The sequence below is a fragment of the Chaetura pelagica genome, unplaced genomic scaffold (genome assembly GCF_000747805.2).
Source record: "Chaetura pelagica isolate M959 unplaced genomic scaffold, ChaPel_1.0 scaffold1341, whole genome shotgun sequence".
NCBI lineage: Eukaryota > Metazoa > Chordata > Aves > Apodiformes > Apodidae > Chaetura > Chaetura pelagica.
The window spans coordinates 438,350-447,943 of record NW_009952053.1 but is presented as its reverse complement, the minus strand read 5'-3'; positions in this window follow the sequence as shown (position 1 = coordinate 447,943).

Sequence of the window (9,594 nt, the reverse complement as noted above, 5' to 3'; positions counted from 1 at the left end):
CATGGGCAGGGACACCTCCCAGCAGCCCAGGCTGCTCCAAGCCCCATCCAACCTGCCCTTCAACACCCCCAGGGATGGGGCAGCCACAGCTTCCCTGGGCAACCTGGGCCAGGCTCTCCCCACCCTCACAGCCCAGAATTTCTCCCTCCCATCTCAGCTCCAGCTCCCTCTGCCAGCTGGAAACCCTTCCCCCTGCTCCCATCCCTCCCTGCCCTTGTCCCAAGCCCCTCCCCAGCTTTCCTGGAGCCCCTTCAGGCACTGGAAGCTGCTCTCAGGTCTCCCTGGAGCCTTCTCTTCTCCAGGCTCAACACCCCAACTCTCCCAGCCTGGCTCCAGAGCAGAGCTGCTCCAGCCCTCCCAGCATCTCTGGGGCCTCCTCTGGCCTCTCTCCAACAGCTCCATGTCCCTCCTGTGCTGGGGACCCCAGCCTGGCCCCAGCCCTGCAGGGGGTCTCAGCAGAGCAGAGCAGAGGGGACAATCCCCTCCCTGGCCCTGCTGGTCACACTGCTGGGGATGCAGCCCAGGACACGGGTGCGTTCTGGGCTCTGAGCACAGGGCCGGGCCATGGAGAGCTGCTCATCACCAACACCCAACATGTACCACAGCACCAACAATAAACATGTTCCATAAACCCCATTCTGCAACTTTTTGGTGAACTGCATAGAAATGGGGTTAGCAACCCTGAAACTGCATTTCCATATGGGAAAAATGCTGAGAGAAAGAAGAAAAGACCCAGCAATGGGGGCTTTCCATTCCCACCACAGTATGAGGGCTCTGAAACAACTTGTCCTTTTATGTATTTTTAGATTTTTTTCTTAAATAATTTATTTTTTTAAATCAGTTTAGTTATTAAGACATCCTAGAAAGAAACATGCTTCAAATTTGCTTGTGGGGCTTCCACAGAAAACAATGCCTTGTGTTCTCTCCTGCCAAATCAGTGGAACGTGTTGCAAGACATCTTAGCCACAAGAAGGAAGAAAAAATAAAATAAGGGGGGAAAAAAAGGAAGAAAAAGCCAAGGCACAATTAATAAAATGAGTTGAGCAGTTTTGGAGTGAGGGCAGGACCTTCTCTGTGAGGTACCACCTCTTCACAGACAGCTTTGAGCCCTTTCTGATGTACACATTTCAGAAACACTCATGTCATTATTTGTACAACTTTTATGGCAGCAGCGTCCTCTCCTGCTGCTGTTCAACTGCTTTTTCAGGTTCTCCTGAGTCACCTTTCACAGAAAAAACAACTCACTGACCATAACACCTTCTCCCTGCCTCAAATTGTGATGTCCCACCCACAGGGTACAGCCCCCAAGGTACAACCCCTAGGGTACAACCACACTGGCACCAGTCTCCCTGCTTGGGTCCCATCAGGGGACCTGTCACCTGTGTGTGCTGAACACACCATGGTCCATCATGTCCTCCCTCCTGTGCTGGACTGTTCCACTTCTCATCAGCAGAGAGGGTCTGGGACAGCTCTCCTTTGCCAGCAGGTGACACAGGGTTGTGCTGGTGTCCTGGTGTAGAGATGTCCCAGCACAGATATCATAGAATCATAGAATCACAGGGGTTGGAAGGGACCTCTGGAGATCAAGCCCAACCCCCCTGCTGCAGCAGGAACATCTTGGGCAGGTCACACAGGAACGTGTCCAGATGGAAAGAAAAGCCCCAAGAGAGGGACCCCCCCCAGCCTCTCTGGGCAGCCTGTCCAAGAGCTCTGTCACCCTCACAGCAAAGACGTTTCTCCTCATGTTGAGGTGGAACTTCCTGTGTTGTCACTTGGTGCTGTTTCCCCTCGTCCTGTCACAGGCACCACTGAACAGAGACTGGCCCATTCCTGACACCCACCCTGCAGGTATTGATAGACATTGATAAGGTCCCCCCTTAGTTCCCCTCTTGGTTGTCCAGCCTGAACAGCCCCAAGTCTCTCAGCCTTTCCTCCTCAGGCAGGTGTTCCAGTCCCTTCATCATCCTCGTGGCCTCTGTTGGACTCTCCAGTAGATCCCTGTCCCTCTGGAACTGGGGAGCCCAGAACTGGACACAACACTTCAGTGAGGTCTCACCAGGGCAAAGTGGAGGGGCAGGAGAACCCCCCTTGATCTGCTGGACACACTGTTCTTAATGCACCCCAGGAGACCATTACTTCTCTTGGCCAGGTGGACACATTGCTGTCCTGGCACAGAGATGTCCTGGCAGAGAGGTGACTTCCCAACATTAAATACCTCCTTTACCCCTTCCTTTTCCTGCCAGCTGCTGTGGTTAGAAAATAAATACCCATTTTCTCCCCTCCTCTGCAGCTGGGAGAGGGGAGGGATGCAACGGTTCCTCCTTTCCTCCCTGAGAACTTCACTGCAGCAGAAGAGTGGCAGGTTCTTGTTGGCTGCCCTCACTTCCCTGTCGTTCTGTTTCCCAAATGGAGCCAGAGGATTCAGAGCAGCTGAGCCATGGGGTTGTTCCCTGACATCTTCCAGAAGTTCAGCTGTTGTCTTCGGCTTTTCTCCAGGACATGAAGCTCAGGTTCTCCATAACGCTGCGCAGGAACCCAGACCCCCATCCCCTCCTGCTCTCAGACACTGCATCTCCAAACTCTTCTAAATTAATAAATCCCATACACATGTCACTAAGATGGAAAATGCAGGCCTGCAGAAAATGTGGCAGTGAGGACAGTGTATGGTTTGATATTTTGCAACTGGCCAAAGCCCCAGCTGGCAGATGGTGGGACCCAGAGCCACCGAAGGAGAGCTCTGCTTTGGGCTGGCTGTCACAGAGCAGGGCAAACCAACACAAGCAAATTGTTAGCCCTCCACAAAAGGAATTTGCAGAGGTTGTTCGTGGGAATGACTCACCTCCAGGGACCCTTGTGAGGTAATTATTCAGAACCTCATTACGGTGCCTCGGTTGGACCTTCCTCAGGAGAGCAAAGGCCTCCAGCAAAGAAACATCCCCCAAATTAAACCCCCTTTCCCTACTGACCTGACAAAGTTAGCTAGAGCAGTTAAAGAAGGCCTTTCTCTGGTGTTTCTTTGTCTCGTCAGCTTGAAGTTTTGAGGACAGCAGCCTGCTCAAAACCAGGGCACAGACCCTGCAAAACATTGCTGAGAATAGTCCCAAATTGGGGGGGTTTTGCCACTTTTTTAAGAGAACATGTTACTTCGTGGCTCTTGGCATTCACCCTGTTTTAAAAGTGGTTTGCCTGCTGCCACAGAGAAGCTGTGTGCGTCCAGATGTTGTCCTCTCATTTATTTTATGGCAGAAAAACCCTCATTCCTGACCTCTCGTGAGGAGCTGCGGCTGATTTAAAGCCACGTGGTGGGTAAACGTGTCCCCCAGACGAGCAGCACCAGGAGCCAGGCCCTGCTTTTGTGCTCAGGCCATGAAATCGGCTGCATCTGGAGTCCATCAGTGATGAGAACCTCAATGATCAAGATGTCCTTGGTGAAGACATCAATGGTATCTTGCCACTTAAAGTAACTGCAAGTCCTGGCTCTTCTGGACCTTCTGGAGAAGGTGGAGGACAGGTCACGTCTACATCCTGTCCATCCGACTCCCAGAACCACCCCAGGGAAGTGTTTATGGATACTCTGAAGCTGGAGCAGGAGGTGGCCTCCCCTACACATCCAATGGCTTTTCTCAACTTGGCTGCTTTCGCATCTCAGAGTGGTGGTGGCTTGTGCTGCTCCTTCACCAGCTGCCTTGTGTGCCTGGGCCTTACAACCAGCTGCAGGGGCTGAACTCTGCTTGGCTGGTCTACAGGCTGCCCGTGAGGAGCAAAGTTAAAACGAGGGGTGAAACAATGATCTTTTACATTCAGCCTCCTGTCCCGGGGTGGGAACTGGGAGCGGCCACTGCTGAGGAAGATAGAAGAAACCAGGAGGCTGTGAGATGTGAGATGATGACCTGCCCTCAAGCTGGAGCTAGGCTGAGCTGGGGTTTGTATGTCAGCAGGTCCTGAGGGGCGTGAACACGCAGAATTTTCAGGTAGAAACATCAAATTGTGAAGCCGTGGAAGCACAGAATTGTTTGGGCTAGGAGGGACCTTGAAGAGCAACTGGTTCCAGTGCCCCTGCCATGGGCAGGGACACCTCCCACCATTCCAGGCTGCTCCAAGCCCCATCCAACCTGCCCTTCAGCACCCCCAGGGATGGGGCAGCAACAGCTTCCCTAGGCAAATGTTGGGTTTGGTTGAAACCCAGGCAAGAACTTTCATTAACTTCTTCATGTTACAGAACAGAGCTGAGAAATTTCCCAAGGAGGGAGAGATGAGGTGAGAAAAGTTTCCCCCTTCCCTCCAGAACAGTAAGGACACCAGATATTTCTCTCCCTGTTTCTGTTTCAGCCCCATCCTGCCTTCACGGAGGCCACTGGGAGGGTTGGGAAGACTCCTGTGGATGCCTCTGGATCAGCTTCCAGCTCTGCTTTGCCCACGGTGCTGGGTACGCTGTGAATACCCACATCCATGGAACACTCTTGAGTGTAGGTGTATAATTAGCCACCTTTCCAGAAGGCTGTGGTCTGCTGTGGTCAGCAATGACTGCTGGCAGAGGTGCAGCTGCCTGCTTTGTTCTCCACGGAAGGAGAAGTTCTGTCCTTGGGACAAGACATGCATGGGAGGAGAGGAGCCCAGGGCTGCTCCAGCTCTGCCGAGCGTCAGCACGTCGCTCGGTGCTGAGCCAACAGCCTCCACCTCCTCTGTTCTGCCTCCCTCTGCAGTCTGGGTGTTGTTCAGCTAATTAACTTAATGAGTGGCTGGAGGCAGGGACGCGTGTGCAGCGGGGAGCAGGAGCAGCTCCCAGCACAGCCTGTTCCTGAGCTCAGCACCATCAAACACCAGCGGTTGTGCGGGGCCAGAGGAGCCGGGACACGCCTGAGGCTGCAGCTGCACATTCTGTCCACATCTCCTCACAGATTGTTTTGTTTTCTCGGTGTAAAGCCTGTTCCTGAGCTCAGCACCATCAAACACCAGCGGTTGTGCCGGGCCGGAGGAGCCGGGACACGCCTGAGGCTGCAGCTGCACATTCTGTCCACATCTCCTCACAGATTGTTTTGTTTTCTCGGTGTAAAGCCAAGGTTTTGACAGGTAGGTGAGCTCTGGCCCTGCTGGTTGTTCCTCGTTTGCAGACTTCTCCTTCCCGCTGGCACTGGCTCACGTCCCTGCCAAGGAGAAGCCTCAGTGTCACCTCCTTCAGCTCGATGCTCCCTGAATGGAGCAGGGCTGCCTGCAGGGGTCTGGAAAAGTTATCCCAAGGGTTTGGGTTTGCCCTGGGAGCCTTCCCCTCTTTGGAGCAGTGAGGACAGGACCCGTAGGTTGGAGAGTCTCCTGGGCCCATCCAAAACTGGCTCCTCAGGGATCCCTGCCCGCAGGCATTCTGGTTCCTCCTGGGATGCTTTTAGTTTTGGCCCTTCTGAGCTTCCTTGTTTCACAGAATTTCATGTGCCAAGAGCACAAGTGGGAGCAGGAGCAGCTGAGGGAGCTGGGGGTGCTGATCCTGGAGCAAAGGAGGCTGAGGGGAGACCTGCTGGCTCTGCAGCTGCTGAGAGGAGGTTGGAGCCAGGGGGGTCGGGCTCTGCTCCCCAGGAACAAGGGATGGGACAGGAGGGAACGGCCTCAAGTTGTGCCAGGGGAGGTTGAGGTTGGATCTGGGGAACAATTCCTGCCTGGCAAGGGTTGTCAGGGCCTGGCCCAGGCTGCCCAGGGCAGGGGGGGAGTCCCCATCCCTGGGGGGGTTTCCAAGCCCTGGAGATGGTGCTGAGGGACACGGGGCAGTGGGGGCCTGGGCAGGGCTGGGGGGTGGTTGGACTTGATTGTCTTAAAAGACTTTCCAACCAAAATAATTTTATGGTTCTATAATCATAAGTCAGGCACTTTGAAATATGTCTAAAGAAAAATGTCTGGGTATGTGAGTGAGAGGAGGAAATTATTCTCTGTCACTGGTATAAACACCAGCCAAGATTCCTTCGTCATTCCAAGTGATGTAGTTGGCACTCAAAGGCAGCTGAAGGGAATGACTCTGATTCCTGGCTGGATGCAGGAGCAGGTGAGTCAAGGCTGAACCCCATCTAACAAGCTGGGCAGGGTGGGAGGTGGAGGGGATGGACACTCAGCTGGCTGGATCTGAGCCTCCCATCTCTGTGTTGGACCCTCAGCTCAGGCTGGGAGAGAAACACAAAATCATGAAGGTTGGAAGGGACCTTAAAGATCATCAGGTTCCAACCCCCAGGGTTGTTACCAGCTCAGAGTTTGCTGGGCCTTTCCCTTCTCGTGGGAACCTTTCCACTCCAGGCCAGAGCTGCAGAACTGAGAGACAAAAACTTTCGAGTCATACAGGGAAACAGAGGCAGACACATGGAGAGGTGGAGTGTCCTGCTACAACAGACAGGAATTTCTTCCATAGGTCTCATCTAGATCCACCATCACCTGATCCAGACCCCTTGGCACTGTCTTCTTCAGAAATGGGGCAAATCTGAGCTGGGTTGGACGGCACCACATGGACTAACACTGTGTTAAATGTTGCTTAGGAGCAATGTGATAACTGGGAGAGGTGTGACACCCACATGTCCTCACTTTAGACACTTAGCTTTGGTTTGAATCGGTGGGTGGGGAGAGGCTGAGCTGCTTTGGATCCCTCTAAAGAGAGTCCAAGGTCTACAGGAGCCTCCAAACTCAGACACCTCATGGAGAGGCCACGGTCACACGTCTCTGTTCTTCTTATATTCTCACAGCACCTCTGTCTTGAGGTGTCCTCAGTGAGGGGCACCTTGTCTTGGGAGATACTGGGGCCAGTTTCTCCACCCTTTCTCTGCAGGATCTCTGCACTGGCTCAGAACAAGTCCCATCAGCTGGACTGTTGAGTAGAGCTGAGCCCAGAGGTCAGGAACTTGCACGTTGTGGACCCATGGGAGGGACATGCAGGGCCACCCCACCAGCCCCCAGGGCTGGGCCAGGAGCTGTGACTATCAGTCCTTTCAGGAGCAGGAGGAAGAGGCAATTGCAGCACCAGGCAATCTTTCCCTGCATGCTTTTTTTCTACTTTCTGCTTCACTTCTGCCTCGTGCCCCAGCTGGAGGTGGTGGTGGAGGTGACTCTTCAGAGGACAGCACAAAGGGGCTGGGAAAGGTGTTTGTTACTTGGCTTGGCTTGGGCAGCCAGGAAATGGGAAACACACACTTAGCAGTGTCTTGCAAAGTGTTTGGTGTCTCTGCCTTACCCAAAACCACAGAGAAAATTTCCTCTCAGTGAGGGAGGACTACAGAGGACTCAGAGCTGGTGTCCCCACAACACACAAGTGCCCTCTGACAAGTGACAGGTTCTCTTCAGGGAGACCTTTATTTGTCTCTTTCTCCCCAAAATTTTCTGCTTGTATTGAATAACCTCTCCCAGAACTGCTCTTGCTGAGGTTGTTGCATTTCTGCAACTGTTTGTTTAAAGAATCTGCACTTCCTCCTGGGAAGGAAAATTCCCCACTAGCTTAACTCTCCATTTTATGTAAGAAAATTAAATTCTCAGAGGGTAAAGCCCATATATAGTATGAATTAATAGTCATTCTGATGCAGGTGGGAGAACAGCAACATGCTCTTTTATTGCTCAAGCTACGTCAGTTATTAAATAAAAGAGCAGAGCAACCACACTGTATTGAACAACCTACACTAAAGAAATAGGAAAATGCTTAAAATAACAGTGTGCAAGTAACCCAAAATAGAACTTTTTTTTGGTCCACATTATTTCATGCAGCCCTATGCACAATGCCTACAGGAAGTGAAATCACAGCACTTCTCTGAAGGGCTTCAAAACCCTAAAAAAAACACCCCAAAATAATGACTGATGTTGCTATATCTGTTTGCCCCTGGGTTTCATCTGCACTCCTTCCAAACTAAGAGGAAAGCAAACAGAAAATGCTTTGTACTCTGATTTCTGTGTCTGGCAGAGAAGGGAGGCTGTGAGAGAGTCGAGTGCTCTCCTGGTTTCCCCATTACTCTGCCTTCTCACATCACAACCCTGGAAATCCCAATCTGCAGCAAATTGTGCCCAAAGCTGAGTTCCTAAACCCATCCCTTTCACATCCCTGCAGGTGAATTCAGCTTCTTTCCAGCCGGGGGGTTCCAACATGACCAGGCAAGTGGGGAGATGGCTCAGACCTGACACACTAAGAAATGCACCATTGTGGTCAGTGGGACAGAATCCAATGGGAGGTCTGAGACCAGTGGGGTCCCTCAGGTGTCGGTGCTGGGACTGGTGCTGTTCAGTGTTCTCATCAAGGACCTGGATGAGGGTATAGAATGTACCCTCAGCAAGTTTGCTGATGACACTAAGCTGGGAGGAGTGGCTGACACACCAGAAGGCTGTGCTGCCATTCAGGGAGATCTGGACAGGCTGGAGAGTTGGGCAGGGAGAAACCTGATGAAGTTCAACAAGGGGAAGTGCAGAGTTTTGCATCTGGGGAAGAACAAGCCCAGGTACCAGTACAGGTTGGGGGGTGAGCTGCTGGAGAGCAGGGGAGGAGAAAGGGACCTGGGGATCCTGGTGGGCAGGAGGATGAGCCAGCAATGTGCCCTTGTGGCCAAGAAGGCCAATGGCATCCTGGGGTGCATTAGAAAGGGGGTGGTTGGTAGGTCAAGGGAGGTTCTCCTCCCCCTCTGTTCTGCCCTGGTGAGGCCACATCTGGAGTATTGTGTCCAGGTGAAACAACTCTGATGTTTCCAACAAAACATTTCTCCCTCGCCCGTTTCCTCTGCAGTGGAGGGGATGTGACAGCACAGACCCCTGAAGCATCTCCCAGAAAAAAAAAACAAACCTCTATTTCTGAAAGCCCAGATGTGAAGAGATTTTTTTGCTGTTCTGCCCCTGTCATACATGAATCAAACCCTTCAAAACAAGAAGGAGATGAGATGTCCTCAAATACTGCTGAAGCTTAATATGATAGTTGCATTTGTTTTAGAAGTAACACTTGTATTAATGTGTTGTTTTGGACTGTTAATTATTTGGAGCAAGGGTTTAATGATAGCATGGCTTCAATTAGAAATAGTGTGGCCAGCAGAAATAGAGAGGTGATTGTCCCCCTGTACTGCCCAGTACAGGCATGTACTGGAAATGACCAGAGGTGCTAGAAACCTGTCCAGTGAGACCTGAAGCTTCCAATAAATGCCAAGGCAAAAATGAGCTGTGAAACCCAGGAAAGCCAAGCTGCAGACCCTCCTGACCAGGGGGGCCTGATACACTGAATTTCCACGTTTGGCAGAGGTGCAGTGAGAGCACCTAGAGAGGCAGGAGCAGGAGGGGCTCTGGGAGGCTTTGCACCCACCAGTGGGTGCCAGAGAAGGCAGAGGCTGGGGGGGATCAGGGGCCAGAGGTGTCTGCCCAGGAAGGACTGGCCACTTGCAGCCCCATCTGTTCTGTCTGCAAGGTGTGGGTACTTTGCCCAGCTGGGAGTTTGCTTCAGGGTTCCTCATGCTGCTGTTTTACACCTGTGACATCACATCTATGTCATCCCAAGCTGGCATGGGGAAGATGTCTTGTCTCCTCTGGGGAGAAATGCAGCAGCTCAGAGTCCTGGGTGGGTCAGGGCAGGGGCACTAAGACCCTGGGGTTTGCTTTACCTGCAATGGA